The sequence below is a fragment of the Lissotriton vulgaris genome, chromosome 1_1, assembly GCF_964263255.1.
Source record: "Lissotriton vulgaris chromosome 1_1, aLisVul1.2, whole genome shotgun sequence".
Classification (NCBI taxonomy): Eukaryota; Metazoa; Chordata; class Amphibia; order Caudata; family Salamandridae; genus Lissotriton; species Lissotriton vulgaris.
Window position 1 is genome coordinate 1,477,231,094 of NC_141685.1, and position 22,376 is coordinate 1,477,253,469.

The 22,376-nt window shown below is 41.6% G+C and overlaps 1 protein-coding gene across 4 annotated transcripts in view; it reads right to left on the reverse strand.

Annotated features, from left to right (window-relative positions):
* The window catches only part of MAGI2 (membrane associated guanylate kinase, WW and PDZ domain containing 2), a 2,816,921-nt gene that overhangs the window by 475,876 nt on the left and 2,318,669 nt on the right, over positions 1-22,376 (reverse strand). The gene's annotated exons all lie outside the window — the stretch shown is intronic.

Here is a 22,376-nt window from a genome sequence, read left to right on the forward strand (position 1 = left end):
ACACATGGACAAATGACAACCCCAACAAAATGTAATAATAAATGCCAACACATTTCTCAAAGGAGACTCATTCAAATATATAGGTGGTTACCGCGTTGCTCTGGTCATTGATGTTGGCATAAGGTCAATGGACAACCTACTGTATCTGATCTAGATACATGCATGGCATATTCCAATGTGTGATATTATGAAGCTCAGATCAATAATTAAAAATGTTTTAGCATTTTAAGGATTATATAACAACTGGATTTTTGATCAGTATTTATTAATATCTGTGATTGCACTAATGAAGTGGGGTTCTGACAAAGCAAAACACATGTTGGCAATGGGTCTAAGGTACAACTCCCCAGTTATCCTGGCAGGAGGGTCCATCCTGTCCAAACCTAGTCCCATTTGTCTCACTATCTGGGAGGAATACACAAACCCCATGGCACAACCATTCACAGTCCTGTGACCCAGGATACTGACAGAAGGCACAAATGGTTAGGACAAGAAAATGACCACATTTCGAAAAGTGGCACTGTCAGATGTGGAATTTAAAGCTGTCCCATACCATTAAAGAAGATTTTCAATTACAGTTTATTTGAGTGTAAACAGCATATTTTTATCTGCTCCTAATCCAATGTTATCCTTTATTAAGTGTAAAAAAGGTAACCCAGTGTTAGCAAAAGGGAGAGTTTAACCTTATAACAGTGAAAAATGACTTAAGGAATTTTTCACGGATAGGACATGTATAACTTAAGTACCCATGTCCTACTTTCTAAATGCAATACACCCTAGCCTATTAGACTTGTGCACTGGTTAGCAGTGGCAAAGGGCACATATTCCTAATGTTAAAAACACAAATTCAACAAAACCAGATGAGGGAAGGCCACATTTTTACATGCCAAGTCGTTATCTAAGGTGCGATGGGCTTGTGGTCTGTTTGCATTGTAATTTTAATTTTCCCCTGTTCCATGCCCAAGACTCGTTTTTTCAGGTGACCCTTTTTTGTATATCACCCCCTCTGAGGTATGACAGGCAGGTCCATGACTTAGATAATGTTGCAAAATGTTACCAAAACATGCCAAAGATGCCCTAAGAAACTCTGCACATTTTAAGGGGAAATGAGTGCAAGGCAGCATGCCTTGTCCATGAAAATAATAGAGGCAATTAACAAAACCACCTGAAACCACCTAAACCTGCAGGTCCTCAACCTCCAAAACTACAAACTAAACCATCCACAGCACAAGCACAGTTTCAATTAATCTCACCACCACCACCATTGCATAGACAGAGCAGTAGGAGAAATCACCCACAATATATTTGCTATGTTTTGGACATGCCCTTTCTGCAGGGTCATCCCCTAAATTTTGCCTTCAACCAACCTGTTTTACTGACCCCCCCTTAGGTTTCTGCACACTTTATAACTGCTAACCAGTACAAAAGTGCTTGTGTTCCTTCATTTAAATATGGTAAAATTGGCTAACATACAATTAGCCTCCTTAACTTATAAGTCCCTAGTAAAGTGGTACTCCAAGTGCCCAGGACCTGCACATTAAATGCTACTAGTGGGCCTGTGGCACTCATTGAGCTGCTCAATTAAGCAGCCCTCCCTTAAATCTGTCTCAGGCCTGCCATTGCAGCTTCTGTGTGTAGTTTCAAACTGTCATTTCACCCGAGCAAAATACCTTTTTTGCTAGGCCCAAACCTTCCTTTCTAATACATACAAGTCACACCTAGGGTAGGCCTTGGGCAACCCAGAGGACAGGGTGCAGTGTATTAAAAAAGTAGGACATGTACGTTTATGTTAAATATGTCCTGGTAGTGAAAACTACTGCAAGGCCAACCTCTCCAATAAGAGAACATTGGAGTTACCATATTACATTTAATAAGCTGTAACTTACCATTGGAAACAGGTAGACAGTTCAAGTTTGGTGTCTAAAGATTTGTAATTAAAAGCTGTCTTCAACAGTAAAGTTGGACTTTTAGTCACAATTCTGAAAATGTATGCCACTTTTAGAAAGTTGGTATTTTCTAGTCCTATTTGGTGCCTGAGCCTGATCCTAGGTCACATGACTAGGTATAGCTGGCAGTTGATCTTTGTACATTGCTCCCAGACAGTGAGACACAGGGAAGATAGAATTGGCAGGATGGGCCAATCTGAGTTAATGAGAAGGAGGAACTATCACCTACCAATCACCTACCACACTTGTACATCACAAAGACTTTGCCTGAGCACTCTCACAAAGGGTTTGACACTGGTATTTTGTGACCCCAGACAATCTGGGGCCAGGACAGGGAGGCTCGGGATGCCTGACAACTCAAGGAGTTGGAAACCTCTAGAACCATCCTCCACTTTAAAGTAGGCACCAGGTAAAAATATTGGACCTCAAACCTCAACTCTTTAGTACACTCCTGGACCTGCGGATTCATCCAGGAAAAAGGGCTGCTGTGCTGAAGGGGAAACGTTGTTTGCAACGCAGTGTTTACACCGCACGACCTTTACCACGCTGCCATTACAACGCAAGTCGTTACTACGACTTGCACTGGATGGCGCTGTTGGTTACGGAATATTGTAATTTTCTATTCCAACACCTTCCCTACTGTTACGTGGACTGGTGTTAGAATAGAAAATTATAATAATCTTCAATTCGCGCCCTCCAAAGCAAGTCGTTGTTACGACTTGCGTTGTAAAATCCAGGATGTAAAGTACCACGATCAAAATGATCGCGTTGTACTATCATCTGTGCTGAGGAAAGGACTGCCACACTTGGAATGCTGCTCTGAAGGACTGCTGCCCTGCTGGGCTAACCTGCTGCCCAAGCTTCCCCTTCTCTGGCAAGATGGATTGGACCAGCATCTCTGAACCCCAAGTCCCCAGAGTGACTCCAAGGGCTAGTTGACTGGCCTCCTAGTCTGAAACCTCTGGGATATACAGGCTTCAAACAACCTTGAACCAAGCACCATGACTCTGCCATCTGTGAGTCCTGCTCTCCCAAGTGGTGCCATCCGAGTCCTGGACCCTTGGAAGGGGGCCTGAAAGTGCACTGTTAGCCCATCTGTGGGCCCAGCAGAACTGGCGCCTCACCTCAGTTCGACTCAGTGCCCTGGAACTGACACATTGCCTCTGTTGCGTGGACTCCCTGGACGCAAGGATTCTGTATCGCCTACAGCTGCCCATTGGAAATGCCGTTGTGTGGCGCATCTCTACATGAGGACATCACGTCACCCAATGCAGTCCCAGAACTGCAACTGCACAGTGCATCTCCTTGGCTGGACATCGACTCTCCCCTGCTGTGTGAGACATCCTCAACACAGGACTCAACTTCTCTTCCCAACCAGGATTTATGGCACTCTTGTTCAGAGGTCCCTGTACCTGGAAAGTGCCCCATCCCGGTCGACCTGAAGATATGACTTTTTCCCGGTCCTCTGCAACCAGATAACCACAGTTGGTGTCCTTTTTGGCACTACTTTCAATGAAATCTTTTAAATTGCATGTGTCTGGTTCTACTGATTGGATTTTTGTCATTTTGTTATTGACTTATTAAAAATTACTCTTTATTACTCTTTGAAGAACTGCACACATACTTTACTGACTGCTCCTTGCCAAGCCACCAGAGGGTTTAGCACATGTTAATTTGGGGTTTGCTTGTGACTTCATCCTGGCAAGGATTATGGTTGTTCCTTGAGATGGCCTTCACCCCATCAACCAGTAACCCACTTTCTTACACTATGTGGAAAATAGCAACTCTATCACTAATACATTCACTGTCTCAACTTTTGATTAATACAAATCTGTACCATTTACTGATTACAAACCTATGTCTAATTTTCATCTATGTTGAATGTTTGTTGTTGCGTTTACAACATAGTAAAGTGTAATGTGTATTCTATTCTTTGTTTACCTTCAAAATGATAAAATAAAACTTTTCTGTATCATAATTTTGTGAAGAATGTTCTGTGGTCATAACACCACCAACTTGTCTGTGTATTTCCATCTGCTGCAATCCCTTTCATAATGTATTCTTCAATGTTCGCACTTCTGATCATAATTATTTTTATTTTTATTTTCCCTTTATAATATTACATTTCTTTCTAACTAGCTGGCACCGAATGGTCTCACACTTTGAAAATAACAAGGACCCCCTGATTATGGATTAGATTCCTGGGTCAGGGTAAAACAATTCATGTGAAGTAACAGGTTCAGGCAAAATGTGAGAAAAAGGCAATGTAGGCGAAAGAGACAAACTGTGCACTTAAAGTAACGGAGATATTCAGTTTAATAATTTAATATAAAATGATAAAAGTACTTTGTCATGTGTTTGGCCTGTTGCTTCACATGAACCGATGCTCTCACAACCTTTTAGAGGAACAGACTTTATTCATGACAAAAGGCTAATGAATTCTGCTTAGTAAAACTAAAAAAGGACAACGTCTAAATTATGTGCATGAAGGGCAACAGCTTCCAGGAATACCCCAAATCTCTTATAGCACGTTTCAATAAAACGGTAGCTACCAGAAATATACTTATTTTCCCAGAAGACCTTTCATTCGGAGGCAAACGTCTCAATATCCAGAATTCAGCAAATTATTTAGCTTATCTGAAAAGAGCCTTACAGTGCAAAAGAGTTCTTGTACTTTAAAATGCGCCAGATCTGAGCTCTTTTGATAATATCTGAGATGTTATCACGCTTGTCATAAATTGTGTACGTGATACAGAAGATTCCTGCTAGTTACCATGTTTCCTTTCATGTTAGTAGAAAGTAGCGGTTTCAGGAATCATGTGTCATCGCAGTAAGCCCTAGCAACAAATGAGCTGCAACAAAACCAAAAGAAACTTAACGATAAAAAAAATTGCTGCAATGAACTTGCTGTTGAGGCTTTCAATATTTTCAGGCTGTTCCCTTATTCAGAAATCCCCCAGCCTGTCATTGAGATTAGTCAACCAAAACAGATCCCGCTTCCAACATTGTCAAACACATTTTCATAGTTTATTTCACACCGCGGGAAAGCTTTGAAATACTTGAAATTGAAACGGAGTTATTTAGTTCTTCAAGCCTGCTAGACAGCAAGGATACGTGCGCACAAAAACCAAGAGTGGACTCACAAATTCCCAAAAGATGGAATGACACAGATGTTTATATATATTCCTGTTCTAGGTTCGAAAATAATCCTGACACATGTTTGCACCTAGAATATCTTTGCCTATGATTTCTGAAATATACTAGCATCTACAGACTACAAATTTTGATGCACAGTCATAGTCAGGGCCGGACTGGGAACCAAAACCGGTCCTGGCAAAGTGCTCGGCCAGTCCCCCCCCTTCCTTCCGCCCCAGGGGGTTGTGGGTGCCGCCGAACTCTTTGTCGGGCCGGTTTTCGGCCGATGCCGCATAAACAGCCCTGTAACAAAAACGGCCTCCAGGGGCCCCAAACTGGCCCCCCACCCATGCGGCGCACCGTGGGATTGCTCGGTGCCCGCTGACGCCAGTCCGGCCCTGGTCATAGTTGGAGGAAAAATAGTAAATGGAGACACTTTCTGATTCCACTTAAATGCCACAATCTTCAAAGATCCCGTGTGCAACAGAAACCATGAGCCACAGGATGAGTTGGTTGTGCATACAACTATTGCATATTCAAATTCTGCTAAGAGGAAAACATAAAAAAGCCATTGCAAAGACACATTTCAAGCTTAAACACTGCAGTGCGTTCCATATTTAGGAATACCGAGCAACACTTAACTTAATAGGATCAACCAGCGACCTACTTGTTATATCTATAGTAATCATAGTAACTGAAAGCCTTTTATAGACAATATTACCTCCGGGGTGTATAAAATGCACAATCTGCTAATCTCCGCGAATGCCGTATCTGGTAGATTACTATCTAGCCACAGATTCCTTACCTTGGAATTATCTCCAGGTGTCAGACAAGATCCATGTCCCCCCTCCCCCTGCGCCGGTAGGTGGTGTTGTTTGGCGTCAGCCTTCCCCAAGCTGGAAGTGATGTGTGAAGTGCCTTATAGGCATCATCTCAATGTGCTGACATCAGTTTCTTTTCACAACTTTCCACACCAGGAGTGCTGAGCCATGAAGAACACTCACCACTGGTGTGGAAAACTAGGGCCCTAAAGGAGAGCAGCCCTGTTCGTTCAAATCTGTTCACAGAGCGGGGAGGATGGGTTCGTGGATAAGGATTCTGCAGTGAGATTTTCTCTACTAGATAAGGCATTATCAAAGGTAAGTAACTTGTTCATCTGATAGAGACTTCTAGCCACAGACAGAATAGATACCCAAGCAATATGTCCCCATTGGTGGGTCTGCAAAATGGATTCATAGAAAGTCCTCCAGGAGCAAATGCGAAAAAGTGCCAACCCCGACAGACTTGACTATCCAGGAAGTAGTGCTTTGTAAATGTGTGTAGAGAAGCAGACTGCTTCCTCGACGATAGCCAGGTCCAGAACTTCACATGCTAATGCAGTGGTCACAACCATAGCTCGGGTGGAATGAACATGCAAACCCTCAGGGGGTTACTTCTTGGCCAACGCGTAAGAGATCTTAATGCAGAGCACAATTTGTTTGGAGATGGTCCTGCTTCTGCAAGGCCTTTTCCTTTTACGCTCCAACATACCCCATGAAGAGTTGGCTGTCTACCTAGTAGTCTCCTGTGCGGTCAAGGTAGAACAACAATGCTCTTTTGGGGTCCAGTCAGTGAAGTCGCTCCTCTCCTTTAGAGGCAAGATGATGGACTGGCCTACATGAAAAGGAGTAACCACTTTTTAGCTGAAAAAAGCTCTACTGCAAAGAAACAGCTTGTCTGTGTAGATGTTCAGGTATGGAGGCTTGGATGACAAAGCCTGAAGCTCACTGACCCTCCAGACAGAAATTATCGCCACCAGGAAGTCCTGCTTGATGGTAAGGAGCCTGAGAGGACAGTTGTGCAAGAGCTCAAATGGAGCGCACATCAGGAAGGCCCCACGGAGCCATGATGAAAGGTAAAGGAGAATATATATGTTGCAAACCTTTCAAGAACCTATGTACAATAGGACATTTGAAGAGAGATGGCTTGCCAGGAAACTGCAGAAGGGTATCCCTTTAAGGAGCCCAGAGCAGAGCCCTGCTGGGTAGGACAAAGGATAAAATGAAGGACCTGAGAGAGGAGAGCAGAAATAGGATCAATCTGTTTCTCAGCACACCAAGCCACAAAGTTTCCCAACTGCAGGCGTGTACCATTTTGATGGAGGAACACCTGGCTGCCAAAATAACTATGCAGGCTTTGGGTGAAAGGTCAACAGCTGTCAACTGTTGCAGCTTAATCTCCACCTATCTAGGATGTGGAGAACCCTACCCTGCTGCTGTGAAGGAAGATCCTCCTGAAGGGGCAGCCTGATTGGAGGACTTATGACCATTCTCAAGAACTTGGGATACCAAATTCTCAGAGCCCAGTTTAGAGCTACAAGGATGACTTGGGGCCACTCATTCCTGATCTTCTTGAGAACTCAGAGCAGGAGGTTTATGGGTAGAAAGGCGCACAGGAGGCCTGAGCTCCAATCGAGATGAAAAGCACCTCCAAGAGAGCTTTTATGGAAACTCCAGCATGCAAAACTGCTGACATTGCATGTTCTCGGTGGTGGTGAACAGATCTAACTAAGGCTCTCTGCACTGCAGAAAGAGTTCTTGCACCACCTCCGGAAGAGGTTTGCTGTAGTCTGGAGGTGGGAGACAACAGTCTGGCATAAACCTGCCTTCAACAGCTTGTCATGTGCCCCACCCAATTAGGCCTGGTACGAAACAATGCCATTTTTACATACACATGGATCTTTCCTAAAGTTGCCTTCACTTTGTCACATCAACTTTTGAAACTCATTTGCATTTGTGACACTTGTGTTAGTTTCTTGAAACACTAACTGTGCAAACATGAATAAATTTCACAGGAACACTATCATGTTGCCTTGGATTTATGTACAAGGCTTTCACATGCACAAATGTGTTTGTTATTTACGTCCATATGGCAACACAGCTATCTGTGACATACAAACAATGGTAGCCTAATCACAATCTCAGCCAAAGGCTAGGATGCCTTTTTCCATATAAGAAACATACGCTTCTGAATAAAGTCAGAGGAGGCTCTTCTGCTGAATTCAAGAAGTCCTTACATGCTGAAGCTTTCGGCCAGCAGCTGACTAACATCTCCGTGAGGGATGTCCAGTTTGTGGCCAAGACAGGGTCCTACATTCTTACCCAACATGTAATGGGGTTTGATCATTCAGTAGGGAGTTTGTTGGCAAAACATACACTTACAGCCTAGACACGTAGGTTAAGGTTTGCATAGTAGGAGAATGCTAGATTGTTCTATGCTTATATATGCTTGTATATATAAATTGTTTCAGCAAGATGTCGGAACTCTTCGTTCTGTTCACTGTCCTAGCTTTTGCCTCTTTCTGTTTATTGATCATTGCAGCACATATCTTCTATGCAAGAATCACTTCAGTTCAATAAACACTGAAAACGTCCCATCTTGTATTCTTTGTATATTTCTCTGAGCAAAAGAGAGCACGAGTGTCTGAGCAAAAGGTTCTAGGTCTGTCACCGCTGTTCCCGAGGAAACAGAGTTGTCATGTTCGGTAGTTGCCATAACTGTTTGCAACCTGGTTAGGTTAGGTGGGCTTATAGTGGCACTATGAGCTAGTTGGTCTATAAGACTACATATACTGCCTGCGGGGGTGCACAGAATCAGTCTGGCATCATCCCTAAGTTTATGTCATCCACAAACATGCTGTTCCTACTGATGAGTGAAAACTACACAACAAGCTAGTAGTTGAAATAGGGGCAGACTTGCACTCCTGATCTCAGCCGATGAGTTGCAACCACCTCCATCACCTTGGTAAACACCCCAGAGGTGCTGGTAAGGCCAAAAGGGAGCACCGCAAACTAAAAAGTGCTCAAAGCCCTCAGTGAACTGCAGGTGGTGCCTGTCTGCAGGCAGGATGGGAATGTGGAAACAAGCATCCTGCAAGTCCAACGCTCCCATCCAGTCTCCCGGGTTCAGGGCAGATAGGACTTGAGTGAGCGTAAGAAAATTTTATAACTTCTCCATTTTGAAAAAGAAATTGAAAGGGTGCAGGTCTAGGATAGGATGAAGGCCTGAAAAACATCTTGAGCACCAGAAAGTAGCAGGAATAGCAACTATGACCTGCTCCTGGTATCTGCACTCTCTGTATGGCTCCCTTAGCCAAGAGAGCCATCCCTTTCTGGTGGAGCAAGATAAAATGGTCCTCTGTCAGCCTGTTGCAAGTAGGTGGCATCGGAGAATGGGTATTCATGAAGACAATTTGAAGAACCCATTGGTCTGAAGTCATAGACCTCCAATGGGACAGGTGTATCCTACTTCCCACTGGGTGTCCATGATGGTAAGAAGGCAAACTAAAGGGGTTTGGAGGCTGGGGCTCCTAGGGTGTTGGTGGACTCACCTGAACTCAGGCTGCCCGACCCACAAGGTCTGTGGGAACTGTGTCTTCCCCCTCACAGAGGCTGGTATCTGGACATGTAAAGAAACAACTGAAAGCCCCTTCTGTGGCCACAAAAGGAGCAAAACGTGGACTAGAGCTGGTATTCTTCAGGGTACAGGGAACTCTCCCAGTCCTCCACTCCCCGAGTCCTAATCTTTTTTGAATAGGACTCAGGCTCTAGCCTGAATGGCATGGCATGGCTCCAGTTGACCCAGATGATGACGGATGATGCCCCTCTTGTTCTGTGTTGGAGTCGGGATCAGAATGGGACGGGCTTCTACAGGGTGCTGGCAGTGCTGGGAGCATCAGCACCGGGACCAGTTCCAGCGTTGTTTGAGATGGTATGGCTGGCCCGGATTCATCTGTGGATTCAAGGGGAGTGACTGGCACCAGGGCAGGCCCCCAGCCAAAACCAGTAGGGGCCCCTTTCGAACCAGTTTAACTCAAAGCCCGAGCCACTCAAATAAGGAGCATGGCCACTTAAAACTCAGGAAGGCATGGAGCCGGCCCACACACAAAGGCTCAACTTCAGAGACAACCTAGAATGACAACACTACCTCATCTCGTCTGAAGACCCCAATGGACGGGGTAAGTCGATGACCTAATCAACTGCTTGTTCTTATTTTTCTTGTGGAACTTCTCAAATGGCGTCACGACTTCGAGTGCGAGGAGAAGATTGCCTTTATGACCGAATCCAGGACCTCTCAACCGAGATCAAGATCATTGCAGCATCGCATGTTGAGTGGCAAGAGTGGCAAGGTAGTTGAGGGACCACTCCTTCAAGGCATTGGGGTGCATGGCATGGCAATCGGCACAGGTCTTCAAATCATGGTTCCAGTCCAGACACCAGAAGCAAACAAGATGCAGGTCTGTAAACAACATCTGCTGATGACAGGCGATACAGGGCTTGAAGCCAGCCTTCCTAGTTGACATCACTGCGACACCAGGAAAAGATCTCAAAAAACAAATTTGTCAACATAAGTCGAAAAAAGGTCAGTCAAAAATTGACTTTGGGTAGCTCTCTCTGGATCTGCCCTGACTGGCGTGGAATGAAAAGAACTGATGTCAGCGTACTCGGGTGGTGCCTACATAGGCACTGCACATGTCAATTCCAGTGCGGATGACACTGGCAATGTTACACAAAGCTGAACGACACCACCTACCAGCGCACAGGTTTACTGCTCATGAAAAGGTTCCAGAACCAGTCTAATGTATGGAGATAATTCTATGGTAAGGAAACTGCAGCAGAAGTCTCTACAAGATATTCTGGTTTACTGGATTTAATTTAGAGAATCTTTTCATGGTACCTACAAGTTAATACCTGCATATCTGAGTTCTGAGTAAATCTCATTATACTTTTGAGTGGTGTCATATGTGTATGCATTCCTGTCGCAGTTAAGACCAACTAACTTTCTGATTCAATGTTACCCGTAGACATGCAAAGATCTTAACGTTTCCAAATTTTGGCCATTTCAAGGTGCCTTTACCTTTGCTTTCTTAATGTCTGCACACAGACCAATGGAAGACATATAACCAACAAATACATTCACTATTTTTGAGACCCCTTTAGTGTGCCTGAGATAGGAACCCACATTGTTAACACAGTTTTGGGTGAGTCATGCATTCTTTCATAAGGTCTGAATCCATATCATTAGTATATATGTTAACCAAAAACGGTGTATGTACATTCACTTGCTTGACTTGCTAAGAAACAGCAACATCTCTGGACACACCCTCTTGTTGCCTTACTTCACACAAGATCTTGAGCTCATTAAATTACCTTCGATTCTACTACATTACTGATTTCCATTAGTAATATTTACCTATAGTGACCTTTACATTTTTCCGTTTGACCTACTTTGAAGAAAAAATGTATTTAACCACTATTCAACTACTTCACATTCTTACATCAATCATCAAATTGTTCATCATCATGTCTATTTCTACAGCCTGGAAAGAATAATGCAGCCCATTAACTCTTCAGGTGTAGCTCAAAGGTGAATGTAGCTATAACAGGCCACATCACTTATTTCCTCCTGGTTAAAAAACTGGAATAATGAAAGATTCTTCCCATTTTTGTGAAATCAGGCTTTTAACTTGTATACTGTTAAACACAGTTTCCAAAGGCTGTATCTGTAGGTCAAAAAAGGGGGGAATATACCACTATAAATACTCTATTGAGTCCATGGATAACATTTTTACCAATTTGTTTCGTCCATGCCTACCAAATCTTTTAAATTAGAATATTGATGATTGCTATATATGAAGGCTATTTTTCCATGGTGTAATATACTCCCATATTTAGGTAAGAAAAATATCATTTTTTAGTTTCACCTTATTTTTATTGCAACTAACAAGCATCCAGAATTGGTAGACATATTCAGCCTTACAGACAGCTTGTAAATGATAACAAATTGATTCCAGGAAAGCTAACTTAATTTCCTGCTTAATTTTGCGATATTCGACTCTTCTTGAAACTACCACCTCCACGCTGCACTTACTGCAATTCAGCAATTCATTTAAACCTTTGTTTGCTAACCTGTACTGTAGTGCAAACACATGTTTTCTCTTGAGTCCAAGAGATAGGTTGTGCCAGCAATCGTAATCTTGCTTTATTTGTTTCAAGACATTCTCAAAAGCAGAGAATACTTTGACTAGGTGTTATACCTTATATGGGTGGGTCAAAACAGCTGAAAACTGTCCTGAATTACCCATTTGGAAGTTCAGAATAGGTGAACATGATTACAACTAAGGTATCTTCCATTGTACGTTAGCTCCATGCGCTGCAAGGGCGATGAGGGTTAATTATGTACCTTTTACCAATTGTGTAAGTAATATATAAGACAAAGGATATATTGTCATGTTTCTCTTAGGGTATAAGCAGAATGTAAATGGAAAACTTAAGAAGCTAGAACTATAACTCAAGATAAAGTCTATCACAAATGTTTGCTATACGATTGCAGCTGCTTCGATTAGCTCGGTAATCACATACAATTTGTCCATCGCCATATTGTAAACAATACTGTGAAATGAAATTCAACACATTTTCACAACTTCATCAACCTTTTCATCAACAGCTACACACTCTGGGAGGGACAATATGTAATCTATCATCATATCTACCTTAAACAGGTTTAAACCTATTCCAACTCTTTGCATTGAAACAGCAAACAGAATGTGTGGGCATTTTCCAAACATGGAATTGCATAAAGTGGTAAGGTAGAAGCCAAAACAGTTACCAAGAAAAGATATGTTGGACAATAGCCTGATGTAAAATAATTGTAAAAAATGTTAATTACTCTCAAATCTCAAATCTCACCCTATAGCAATTTTTTGTCCAATGGCTTACATGGTTAGGGATTCTAAATGAAAATGTTTTACCTTACAATTCCAATTATTTGCTACCCATATTGTCAAATTCCCCTCCCTTTTTTCCAACATGTCTTATATGCTCAGCCTTACCACTAATGCTATGAATGCCAAGAAAGGAATAATAGAATAATACATTTACAAACTGTGTCACTTTACATGCCAACAGTTTCATAATACCTGTTAAGGGCCTTCCATTGTTTACCACCAATTTGTCTTTTAAACTTGAAACCTATCAGGACATTATCTTTAAATTAATAATTAGGCAGGCGTGGGCCTTTCTGAGCAAAGTGTGTGCACAGTATTCAACTTTTATTTTGAACATACTTTCCGCTTGATTTTGAATATGATGAGATATAAAAATATATACATTTCTTTTTAAACTACTTTGATCATAGATACAATCTGGCAAACAATATGGATGACAGATGTTTATATATATATATATATATATATATAGGGCATATATAGGGCAATGTAGTGTTTCTTTAGGATTAGGATAGTAACTTACCATCCTGAGGCAGAAACAGTCATTTAAATGTATGTGTGTAGGAAAGTGAATAGTAACAGTTCTCCGATCTGTTTTTATTTATAGGTTATGGACCCATTCCATAAGATGTGATGCTTCATTATTGAGCCATGCTAGTTTAAGTGTCCTAGATCACAGGAAAGGGAGTATGTTGGGTGTCATGGTCAATTATGCTCAGTCAAAGAGACAATAAATATTTTACCATTTGTTGTATTATCAGCAATTTTCACATATTAAACTTCTCTAACTTAAATGTGTTTGTTGATTTTGACAACACCTGCCCCTCTGACGAATTTGATCAAAGCGTACATACCAGCTCGCGCGCTCAGATCAACAGGGGGTGGCCTACTGAGGACTCCCAGAATTAAGAAAGCCCGCATGGGAGGCAGGTCGTTTAGACACCTGGCAGCAACCAACTGGAACAAATTGCCTACGAACCTGCGCCTGGAACCAGATGAGGCTAGATTCTGGGCGAAACTAAAAACTTATCTTTACAGTAAATAATGGCCCATGTAGCTTTGGTGTTCTCTGTCATCTGCCTACTTCCACTTTCAGCGCGTGGACACGCCGGTGTGCGTAATCGCAGCGCTTAACAAATGTCCCAATAATAATAATAATAATAAATAAAATGTGTCACAACCCCCTCATTTGTCCCCTGTATAGTGGGCCTGGCATGCAGGCTCATGTTACTCTACCCCTGTGACACCCTTATGGCATGCTATCATTCAAAGCCGGACTTTCCCCACTTCCCCTGATTCTATAATGCCCAATTTTGCAAGCAGTTCCTGAACACATGAACCAATGGCTTGGCGTGCTCCCTCTGTAACTAGAGTCTTGGAGTGTTTTCACTTCCGCATGTTTACTCTTAACTGCCTCCATCTGTTAGTTTTCACCTGCTCTTCCTGTAAGGCCAAAGCCAGTGTACTAACAGGAGTTTCCTTCAGCAGTCTCGGAGTAATCTCCAGATCGTTGTGTGCGCCCCGTGTCCAGTGATTCCTTTGTATCTGTTAGAGCCTGAATATGTTATATAAACCACGCCCAAAGCAGGGACACTTGTTGGTCTATTCTCCCTGCAGAACAAGCTTCCTGTCTACTCACTCGCCTGAAAAATCGACCGGACCTGGCCAGTGCACTTCTCGGCTGCAGTTCAAGCTGCTCCGTTGATTCCTTTGGCTCCAGGTCCTTTGATGCATTCCTTCCTCTCTGTCCCCTGCTCAGCTACTCAAGTTGCCTCAAGTTGACTTAGTTGTCCTGAGTCAAGACCTCAAGGCCTTCTTTAACTTAGGACAAGTTGGAGTACTAGGCTGAGTACTTGAAATCAGGTTAGTGTGCAATATCCTTTAAAAGCAGTGAGCAGGCCAGGATATCTGCTTCTCCAAGAATATAGACTTCTCTTCAAGTTGTCTCTCAGTGACTTCCTTCAGTTTACCTTGTTTGTTCTTGCTCCGGAACCTTACTGCAACCTCAGCCTTTGAACTGTATTTATACTAGGCCTAGAGACTTCGCTCTGTGTTACTCTGATGAACTGAAGTGCCTAGAGAACTCTCATCAGAGCACTTGATTCGTGTATGAACCCTGTAACAAGATCTATGTTTCAAGTTGATCGGTGGGAGTGTCATTGACTCCAATCTATGTTCCGAGTGTTTCCTTGGGTGTGCCAGTAACTCCAATCTGACTTTCAAGTTATTCCTTTGGAGTGTATTGTCCCAAACTATGGGTCCAGTTATTCTGTTTCCATGCTGAAAGAGACTGTAAGTGTATGTTACCGAAGTTATTGCAAATCCATTGTTTGAGAGGCCTGTAGTGTATTGATGGTAATTGTCTCTTCTTGTTACTTTTAGTGCATTGCACCTTCCCAAAATCAGAGGTCATTGTCCTGTGCACATATATCCAGCAGACTCAGAGGGTCTCCAGTTCATGAGGTGCTGCACTGTTGTTGACCAGAATCCCTTGGGGATGCAGTGTGACTAATGGGTTTATTCCTCAGGCATGCTCAGCCCTTGGGAGGAATAGGAGATCCAGCAATGACTCCAGTGTTATCTGCGCAGTTGAAAACAGGTGACTGCATGCTAAATCTTCTGAACAGCTGCTTCACTCCACAATTGAGTCAATATGCTGCTTTTTATGAATGATGTTTCATGGTAAGAATTTATAGGTATCTGCTCTGAGACAGGTCAAGCAAGAAGTATTACGGTTTATTCACGAAAAGTAAATGATATAAATACATGTTTAATGTGGATATCAAAGATCAAAGATGTCATGGTTATTTGGGGTAATGAATAGTGAAGGTAAGCATTGCTTTTGACAATCTGAATTAAGGAATTTTGATTTTTCTTCTTACATCCTCAATCATGGATTGCATCTCTAACAGCCCCTCTGAACCTTTCTCACAGACTTTTTGAATGCCAACATATAGCTTAAAAGTTGATATATATTGGGTCATTCATTTGAGAAGTGGTGACCCTGACTAATGCAATACACACAATCAGGTGAGGTCAAAGAGTCTGGCGTACAAGTTACTTTGGCACAACATGACAGCTATCCCATCTGTCTTATTACAAGTGCATTTAACCCTGTTACGCTTCTAATATGGGTAACACGTTATCCATCTCACTTTAGCAGAGTAACCTGTTTGCCACCCTCTAAATCAGGCCCTTGGTTATAACAGAATAGCTACTAAACTCTGAGAAGCCAAGGAACAAAGAGAAAGAAGTTCTAAGTGATGTTAAGTTTAATCAATAACACCAATTTTAAAATAAAAGAACACAATAAAATAAAATTCCCAAACCAAATTAAGGATATAAGAAAACTTCAATTAGCAGAAAGACAAAAAGACCATTAAAGAAGGATAAGGGGAAAAGAGATGTGAATTGTTACCTTTTCAAGGCAAATAATACCAAGAAAAAGTTAAGCATAAATGAGAAGAACAGTTTATGGTTAACCAGTACCTATGCATAATTTCAGGCTGATTGCAATGGAACAGAAGATGAATACAGCAAGCAGGTCATCTCGATCAAAGGTTTTACCTTCGGGCTTCATCTCTGAAATGGAAGACACAATCTTCCAGAGGGGAAATATCCAAGCCTGTGGCCTTTAAGGGTCAATCAAAGCTCCATACTTAAAAGTCAAGCTCCTACTGAAGCTATTAACTTTGTTGCCAAAATCTTTGAGTAGGGCAAAGCCAGGTTCCATAGCCACTAAGGGTGCTTAATCAACTGGATTCATTTGCCACCTGTCCTGATTCAAGGCATTACATCAAAATCTCCAGTGAGTCAAGACTGGAAGCTGAACTTGACAGGTCTCCACAAGGCCAGTTACTTTTCCTGCAAAGACCCACTTAGCCTGTTTTCAGCACATCAAAAAACTCATGCTGGGACAAAGTTGTTTTTCTTACATGCTTTGGATTTGACCTCCAGGACAAGCCTGAGCAACTTAACCAGTCCTCTGGAGGTAGAAAAAATAACTAAGTTCGACTTTTCTCCAACAACTTGAAAAAATCCTTCTGGTCAGTCCCTCAACCCTAAGTTCCTCTAAGAAGGCTAGTAATTGCTAAGTTTCTCCTCAACCAGGTCTCCTCCAGGGTTCAGTCCTTTGAGGTCCTCTTGGAGTCAAGACCCTTTTCTGTTTTTTTATGTCCCAAATGCAGGTAAACAAGAGGTCATCCTCTTGATATTTGAACAGCAGATTTAGTCCCTAGGTGCCAGCAGCAATTAGAAGTCCACGAGTTCTTGCATAACTCATTTTTTTCAATCAGAAGTCTTCTTCCATTACGGCTGCCTTCTTATTCAGACAGACTCTTCCCAGGCTCAGGAATCATCTGAGGTGATCATTGGTGTAGTGCCAGATTTAATTGGTGCACTATGGAGTGATTAGTGAAATTCTGCTACCTCATTCCAGCTATCTTCTTGTAGTTCCCTACCTCTTTATACAGTACTTCCTCTAAGAAATACAGAGCCCCTGTTTTAATATGACAGGATCCAACTACCAACAGGCAGGCTTGCCTATTTAGATCAACTTTCTTCCCACTTGGTAGACTGCAAACTGTTTCTCTCACTACTGTGACTGGAGTCTGGCTACCTAGGAGGGACCTACAAATGAATAGGAGAATCCATCCCTGGTGTCTCCAAGGCAAATGAGGAAGTGCTAAGGTCTTCTGTTGTTCATCCAACAGGTCTTGTCCACTCCCAGACAGCTAATCCTTGGTAAGTGGTTAGTAGTCAATGCCCCTAATCCTTCCTGGACTCAGATTCAGGCCATTATATTCTTTGTTAACCCTTACAGTCAAGGAACTCATTTCCAGCTTTGGAAGTGTGATGAGTGGTCGAACTGGTTTTAAATAAGTTCTGGTTCAGGCAGCCTAATGTCAATTTTATAAAGACACTTTTCTTTTAATGGTCTCAAAATTTGCTTTCACCATTAAATCGTAATTTAAAATAAATCAAGAAATAACTTAGAAGGTCTTTGATAGTATTTTCCAAAGCAGCTATATGAAATTAAATATTTTAGTCACACCTAGGCTTGTGCTATGAAAAACATAGCTGGCACTGCACAATAAAATCACTTTTAGGCGTTCAGTCCCTTTTAAATATTGAGTTTGCCATTTGTGTTTTGTATATTAAGGACTCTACCTAGTGGGCTTTCAAGGTACCCTTGAAGGGAGACATATTAATATATATATAAACAGGGTTTCCCACATGGTGAATGCACTTTTCCTTGCCATGTGTTACTGGTGTGCTTTTCAAATGTAGACCAGCCAGAGAACGGTGGTGCTCATTGCAGACAAACTTTATTTTATGATCAGAACACATGCACTGTGGCACTTAGCAGTGTCACAGGGCCCACAGTTCAAATACCACCAATAATAATCTCCAGAAAAAGGTGAACAATCTAAGATGACAATGCAGAAAAGGCAAATTTACTAGAGAAGTCTAAGAAGCCTAAGAAGGCTTTCTTGTTTCTTAAATTCCTTGACATTATAAAGTCACCCTGTCTTGGTTAATTTCAAGTTGTGTTCAAGTCCTTGAATGTATGGATCATTCAGGACCAGCTACTATCTTAAAATGTCTTCTTTATTATGTTGTTGTTTGATCTGAAAAACTTTCTCACCTTTCACTACCTTACAAACATCTTTGACTGAGAAAGACTCACACATGCTTGGAAACACATGATCCAAAATGTATGTTATTCTGGAGTTAGACCTCTGGATGCTAGACATCAGGCTCAGTAAGGCTGGTCAGTGTCTGAAACATAATAGATGTCAATTAGTCGCTGTGATTGCCTGAGCATGTAGAGATCCGTAGTTTACTTTTTACTTGAAAAGACACTGGTACCGATGAAGAAGAACATTGCCTCATCCTAACCTGCCACCACCACATTTCATTTGAATGAGAGAACAATTTGTCCTCAATTTTAAAAACAGGAGTCTTTAGTTTATACAACTGAGAACAAGAGGATTTCACCATCAGTTGACATGAAACTAAGTAGACCCTACTGGAAATTGAATCACTGATGTTTCATTTTCCATCACCCATGTCTTGCTTTTATCTCAGGACTTATAGAATAGTGTATAAAACGTCCCCATTTTAGTTCGAGAGTTTTCAATTTTCATCTCCCAGAAACCTCTGAAACTTAACAAGTAGAATTCTAACAATGTATTTTCTGTAAAGAAATTAGAGAGGCTTTACAGCTATGCTGTCACCCTTCTATTTGAGGGGCGACCGATGTACGTATAAGAGGGTCAGATCCAAGACAAAATGTTATATTCAGAAGGGCCAATGACCAGTTAAATGAGAGTCATTAAGATGCAGTGATTGTAAAATTATCTTATGTGAATATTTTAAAAATATAATGCAGCCTTCCTGGGCCTTCATTGGACACCCTATTCAAAATTCTACAGCAAATCTCCTTGTGGTAAACTGAATCACTCCATGTTCTGAACCATTATCTCAATGAAAAATGAAAATAAATCATATCACAATGGTGAGCCATAACTGTATTGTACCACTGGGTACTTTGGACTACCCTTCATGAGCACCTTCCATCTGCATTCATGCCATTCTATATTATTAGTTCCTACAAAAATAGAGGTCAGGCCTGCAATGTTATTGTATCATCACCAGACAACTTGTGGTGTTCACCCTGCATTGTAAGGAGTCGTGATAGATCCTACCATTTGGGAGTCCCTTTAGAAGCACTAAAATGGAACCCCACTCCTTTGAACTCTTTTGAAAAGAGAGAACTGAAATTCAGAGAGCACTGAAAAGCACCGTTTTCAGTTCAATAAACAATGCATACCTCCTCTTCAATAACGTTTAACTGTTCCCGTGCAACAATGCCTCATGGAGAATGTGTGCTTTATAAAAGAAAATGCCATAAATTGAATGAGGAGGCACGGTATAAGAACCCTTAAACTATCATAAACCAAAAAAAGAATCTAATTAGTCTATTACCTTTCAGCCATCTTTTTGTAGCATGTATGCATGTCTGCCCTGTTCTTCCTGCAACCACCTGTGCTTCGCGACAATTTCCTTCACACAATACAATATATGTCATCTTGATAACTTATTTTCCCTTACACTTGTTCAGTTGCTCACTCATTTACATTCTCATACAACAACTTTATTATGTCTTCTTAAAAGTTTTATCTCCTAAATATCTACATTGGACGCTATTGTAGTTATTCTCAAGCCTGTGCTCTCATGGACAGGCAACATGGGCAAGGCCTCCACCCTACAAAAATCCTTGAATTCAGCAGAACTTCACATGATTATTTGAGCCCTAAAGCAATGAGACATCTCACAATCTAACCTGGGTTAGCTGTATCCATAAGGTAAAATTAAAAAACAGTCACTTCAAATGTACGTTTCTGTAGTACTGGTGATTGTGAAATGTGTCCCAATTCTCAGATCAGTCTTGGTTATGACATGAAAGTTATATTCTATCTCTAACACTGCGTTCGAGTTTGTTCATGGTTGGGTTATTTGTTTACATATTTTGCTTGGATGAAATCTCCACACATGTAGCTCTTATTTGAATAGTCTGGTTTTCAACATTGTTTGAAAAGCTCACACTATCTCTTTCTATTACATTTGAAAACCAACATTCACTTTTTAAATCTTTGCACAGGGTTTGCTTTGATTTTTTGCGTCAATTTTGAAAATTGCCAACTTTCAACAAATGCGAAGGAGCCTTCTACTCTACAACCTTACTGTAGCTTGTTCCTGATGTAAATGGGAAAATAAATGGCAAAATGTTGTATGTTTGATTTTCCTGTGAATAGTGACATAGATCTTCCATTTTCCTTTCCCAAAAAATGCATAAACGTGCTGCTCTATGACAGACAACAAGTACCTGTTTACATGAAATAGTTTACTTGGACTTTTTGGTTGCATAGTACCTGCAGTGAAACTTGTCTGGTCGCGCATGCTCCTAAAACATTAGGTAACTACTGAATTGCAAACGACCATCGCAACGCATGCGACATTAGGGCGCATGCTTTCACTACGCACGCCATTATGTCGCAGGTGCCATTACATCGTGAGTGCTTACAATGGACACGGACGGCGGAGAGACAGCGCTTCTGGAACCATGAGAGGCAGGTAAGGACGACGCTGTACTAATAGTGTTTTAGGGTTTAGGGTTGTTGATGGAAAGTGTAGTGGAGGGGAGGGTTTTAGGCTTCAGGTCTTAGGGTTAATAGTAGTATATGGTAGTGTTTTAGGCTTTAGGGTTAGGGCTTAGGGTTAAGGGTCGTATATGGTAGTGTTTTAAGCTTTAGAGTTAGGGCTTAGGGTTAAGAATTAATAGTATATGGCAGTGTTTTAGGCTTAAGGGCGTGATAGTGAGTTTGGTACATTGCTATGCCTAGTAGTGTGTTTTGGGGGGCCGTTAGGGAGGATTTTGCAGTGTAATAGGATGCGTGATCTTTGTGCGTGTTGTAAAGGTATTTTCCATGCATGTGAAGGCGGGGTGCGATTTAATGGTTTGCGGGGTAGATGCATGCAATGCAATGGTGCGTGCGATGTAAAAAAAGCGATGTAATGGTGTGCGTTGGTTTTGTTTGCGTTGCGTCATCATACATCCCTACTGAATAGTATGTTGACTCCATTAACGAGTATTTGTTGAACCTACTTCTCCTACTGGCTGCTGTCAAGCTCATTGCTGCAGAAGTCTATATAATCAATACACCTGTAGAATCTTGGCACATCTTAGAAGAGTAATTAAAAAGCAGGTCCTCATGTGGACACTCTACTTGACAATTACCAGTTACTGACCACGGATGAGGGAATTATTGTTCTGTAGATACCAGTACAAGACTGAAAACCCAGTTAGACGAAGCACTGCTTCATACTCGCTGGTCACAATACCGTATTGAGCTTCATACTGTGCCACTCTACAGGCAAATGCATGTTTTGTGATTATGTCAACAAGGGAAACCAATATAAGCAGAATGCAAGAGAAGGAACATGGCTAGTGGAATGGCTAGCCTAGGCTCCATATCCTTTGACATGCACAGCATGATCGGGCCTATCCCTCAGAATGCAGACATTTAATCACAGATTCCGCCCTCGGCAGCCTGCTCCATTCATGCGCTCAGTAAAAACAAAGGTCAGAAATTGACATGCAAATTGTAGATAAATAAAAGCAAAATATCACTGGCGTATGGCAAAGAGTTAGTGCTAAATTAACACAAATTTAATTCAAATGTCTCTTTCTTAACAAATTGTATCACAATTGGTTCTATGTTAAACTAAAATGGTCATAATATTGACCTGCAAAGATACTGCATCCACTATATTGACTGAAACTATAACTTCAGAATATATATATGTATATCCATAGAAACAATCCCAGAACCACGAGGCGGGCATGGACTACAAGATGCTGAGGTGCATTATTTATTATTTATTTGTATATGTCCATGATGCATTTCAGCCCCTCCACTTGGTGGTCGCCGGTACGTAGTTATAGTTAGAACCTAGTTTCCATA